At 42.1% G+C, this 5,000-nt stretch overlaps 1 protein-coding gene across 2 annotated transcripts in view; it reads right to left on the reverse strand.

The window, feature by feature from the left end:
- The window catches only part of LOC143293019 (QRFP-like peptide receptor), a 193,980-nt gene that overhangs the window by 128,223 nt on the left and 60,757 nt on the right, over positions 1-5,000 (reverse strand). The gene's annotated exons all lie outside the window — the stretch shown is intronic.

Raw genomic sequence — 5,000 nt, forward strand, 5'->3', positions numbered from 1 at the left:
CGCGTCTGGAATACAGCTCTGTTTTGTGTGTGTGTGTGTGTGTGTGTGTGTGTGTGTGTGTGTGTGTGTGTGTGTGTGTGTGTTGAACATATCGGTGTTAGAATCCAAACCCATCAAAAAACAGAGTTAGAGGAATTGTTGTAATGCTCATGACATAATTCCTCAATCACCTCTTGAGTCTCACAGCATAAACACGGCAATATTACTACTACTACTACTCTACTACTACTAATCGGTATTTTATATAGCGCTGAATCTTGTGCAGAGACAAATCTAAGCGCCGTCACACCAGTCATTCACACGCAAGCATAACTCTAAAACTGGAGAAATTGAAGACAAGGAAGAGGCAGGGAAGGGAGGCTATCTTGGAAAGAGGTGGGTTTTAAGGCCAGACTTGACAGAGCTGAGTGTGGAGACCTGACGAAACGGAAGAGGAAGTTCATTCCAATTGCAAGGCCCAGAGACAGAGAAAGAACGGCGAACAAACAGGAAAAAAAGCACACTTAGGGAATGCAGAATTGTTTGAATAATCATGGGACAGTAACAGCATTTAGCTGTTGGAATATTCTGAGCAGTGGGAATATAAATCTGTGGAGGACAAAAATCAGCGAGGAAGCAGGTTACACAAACACAGGTCTGAAGAACCCTTTGATTCATAGGCCAACATAATGATTATTGGTGCAGAGACGTACATACACCTCCGGCCTTTAACTCTCTCCATATGAACGGCGAAAGAGAAGACGTTAACAGCGTTTCACCCCAATTACCATCATCAAAATATTGCAAGCGGAAGGCTTTTATACTGAAGACGTGAATGTTGACATAGAATACCACAATTCTGACGACGGAAGCTAAAGGTAGGGTCATTCAGACACCCACTGGACATCCGAGGGGTCTGTGTAGAGGAGAAGAGAGGACTAGCCGTACTGAGTGAGTTAAACTGACGCCATCACAAGGCTGCCAGTTGCACGATGAATTGATTGGTCTCACCGCCTCTCGCTATAACTGGCGTGCATGTCTGTTCAATGGCAATGTAATATAACGGTTGGGGAGAGGGGGGGGGGGGGGGGGGGTAGTTAGGGTGTGGGTGTTGTCAGGATCACACACACACACACACACACACACACACACACACCAACCACCACCCCCACACCCCCACTAAAAACAACTACAGCAGCAAACAAACACACACACACACACACACACACACACACACACACACACACACACACACACACACACGCTCATACTGTTGATACTATAGAAATATTGAGCTGCTGGAAAATTGAGCTGCAAGAGCATAAACCAGTGAAAACAGAAAAAAAAAACCACACCACAAAAGCATTAGGAAATCAAGTTGTGAAAACACAGATCTGAAGAACATGAGTACGGAGACACGCCTCTGGCCTTTAAACCAGCACCAACAAAAAGCTGCCAGTTGCACGATGAATTGATTGGCCTCACCGCCTCTCGCTATAACTGGCGGCCCATAATTTGTAGCTGATCATGACCACCCCATGCAGCACAGACTTCATGCTGTGATTGCTCTGCTGCACAAATCGCTGTCCTGCTGTGGCGGCATCTCGTGATAGGCGTCAATGGATGGACGTTTGCACGTGCATGTCTGTGCAGTGGTGACATCATATCACAGTTTCTGTAGAATGTGTGTTGGTGAGGTTAGTACAAGGTATGCGAGGTAAACAACAGTTTTGTTGCTTGGGTGGTTAACTTATAATTTTACGTTCTTTAAAAGGTAAGCAGTCAGTTTTAATTTGGATTTGTTGAAACATTGCCCAGACACTGAAAATCATAATCTCCTTTCTACATCCCACTCTTTTCTATCTCCTTTCCCAGTTCTGTTACAAATAATTACACACAGGGGCAGTGGTATGTCATGTGGATGTGAGATCTTATGCACAAATCCCTCAGTTTTATGTAAACACATCAGGTGTTGGATTACACTATGTATACAAAGTACTGATAACATGTAACTCTAATAACGTTGAGGTCTGTGGTCACAAGGGTATCATAGTAGGATAAATGAATTTGCGTATAAACTGCATTATTTTTTTTTTTTATAGTTGTTTAAAATGACATTCTTTCTTGTATATAAATGTATCACCCTTCTCCAAAAGTGTGAAATGATTGACATTAAGGTTCAAAGAGAATGCGCAACAAGTGAAATGTGGAACAACATTGTGTGCAATATTCATGCTCTATTGCCCACTGATCACAGATAAAAAAAACCCCCAAAAACAAAGAAACAAACAAAACAAAACAAAACAAAAACAAAACAAAAAACAAACAAAACACAACCCCCCCCCCAAAAAAAAAAAAAACAAAAACAAAAAAAAAACACACCAAAAAACCCCACCACCACCAACAACAAAAAACAACCCACCACATTTCAAAAATCTAAAGAACCCTGTCGATCCATTGTGCTCCATCACCGTTCTCGACGTTATCGAAACGTACGTACACCTCTGGCCTTTAAACCAGCACCAACAAAAAGCTGCCAGTTGCACGATGAATTGATTGGCCTCACCGCCTCCCGCTATAACTGGCGGCCCATAATTTGTAGCTGATCATGACCACCCCATGCAGCACAGACTTCATGCTGTGATTGCTCTGCTGCACAAATCGCTGTCCTGCTGTGGCGGCATCTCGTGATAGGCGTCAATGGATGGACGTTCGCACGTGCATGTCTGTGCAGTGGTGACATCATATCACAGTGGGGTTAGGAGGTACAAGGTATGCGAGTAAACAATAGTTTTGTTGCTTGGGTGGTGAAATTATAATTTTTACGTTCTTTAAAAGGTATATGGATTTGTCCGAACGCAGTGACGCCTCCTTGAGCTACTGAAACTGAAACTAAAGGTAAGCAGTTAGTTCTAATCTGGATTTGTTGAAACATTGCCCAGACACTGAAAATCATAATCTCCTTTCTACATCCCACTCTTTTCTGTCTCCTTTCCCAGTTCTGTTACAAATAATTACACACAGGGGCAGTGGTATGTCATGTGGATGTGAGATCTTATGCACAAATCCCTCAGTTTTATATAAAAAAAAACATCAGGTGTTGGATTACACTATGTATACAAAGTACTGATAACACGTAACTGTTATAACACTGAGGTCCAGGATCACAAAGGTATCATTGTAGGGTAAATGAATTTGCGTATAAATGACATTTTACAATTGTTTAAAATGATATTCTTTCTTGAATGTAAATGTATCACCCATTCTCCAAAAGTGTGAAATGATTGACATTAAGGTTCAAAGAGAATGCGAAACAAGTGAAAAGTGGAACAACAGTGTGTGCAATATCCATACTCTCTTGCTCAATGATCACAAATAAAAAAAATAAAATAAAAAAACAACAACAAAAAACATTTCAAGTGACGAGCAAGCTGTTAAAATAGAAATCTAAGAACCCTGTCGATTCATTGTGCTCCATCACCGCTCTCGACGTTATCGAAACGTACGTACACCTCTGGCCTTTAAACCAGCACCAACAAAAAGCTGCCAGTTGCACGATGAATTGATTGGCCTCACCGCCTCCCGCTATAACTGGCGGCCCATAATTTGCAGCTGATCATGACCACCCCATGCAGCACAGACTTCATGCTGTAATTGCTCTCCTGCACAAATCGCTGTCCTGCTGTGGCGGCATCTCGTGATAGGCGTCAATGGATGGACGTTCGCACGTGCATGTCTGTGCAGTGGTGACATCATATCACAGTTTCTGTGGAATGTGTGTTGGTGGGGTAAGGAGGTATAAGGTATGCGAGTAAACAACAGTTTTGTTGCTTGGGTGGTGAACTTATATAATTTTACGTTCTTTAAAAGGTAAGCAGTCAGTTTGCCCAGACACTGAAAATCATAATCTCCTTTCTATATCCCACTCTTTTCTATCTCCTTTCCCAGTTCTGTTACAAATAATTACACACATGGGCAGTGGTATGTCATGTGGATGTGAGATCTTATGCACAAATCCCTCAGTTTTATATAAAAACATCAGGTGTTGGATTACACTATGTATACAAAGTACTGATAACATGTAACTGTTTTAACATTGAGGTCCAGGTTCACAAAGGTATCATTGTAGGGTAAATGAATTTGCGTATAAATGGCATTTTACAATTGTTTAAAATTAAATTCTTTCTTGAATGTAAATGTATCACCCATTATCCAAAAGTGTGAAATGATTGACATTAAAGTTCAAAGAGAATGCGCAACAAGTGAAAAGTGGAACAATATTGTGTGCAATATCCATACTCTCTTGCTCAATGATCACAAATTAAAGACAAAACAAAACAAAACAAACAAACAAAGAAACAAAAAAAACAAAACACAACCCCCCAAAAAAAACAACAACAAAAAACAAAAACAAAACAACAATGATCACAAAAACAACAACATTGAGTTGTAAAACTGAGCTGCAAAAACATAAATCTGTGGAGAAAAACAACAAAACAACAATAACAACAAAAACACACACACACACACACACACACACACACACACGCGCACAAAAGAAAAAAAAAAAGAGGGGGGCGCGGGAGGGGGGTGGGGGTGGGGGGCGAGCAAGCTGTTAAAATAGAAATCTAAAGAACCCTGTCGATTCATTGTGCTCCATCACCGCTCTCGACGTTATCGAAACGTACGTACACCTCTGGCCTTTAAACCAGCACCAACAAAAAGCTGCCAGTTGCACGATGAATTGATTGGCCTCACCGCCTCTCGCTATAACTGGCGGCCCATAATTTGTAGCTGATCATGACCACCCCATGCAGCACAGACTTCATGCTGTAATTGCTCTCCTGCACAAATCGCTGTCCTGCTGTGGTGGCATCTCGTGAATGAATGGCCTCTGTGGGTGGATGTTCGCGCACAGCAGCGACGTTACGTGGCTATTTTGGGGGGTGCGGTGGGGGAGGGGGGGGGGGTGGGTATTGTGTGGGGTTCGCGTTTGAGTGTGCAGTCAAACAGTGATGCTG

Source organism: Babylonia areolata, chromosome 18 (genome assembly GCF_041734735.1).
Source record: "Babylonia areolata isolate BAREFJ2019XMU chromosome 18, ASM4173473v1, whole genome shotgun sequence".
NCBI classification, from domain to species: Eukaryota; Metazoa; Mollusca; class Gastropoda; order Neogastropoda; family Buccinidae; genus Babylonia; species Babylonia areolata.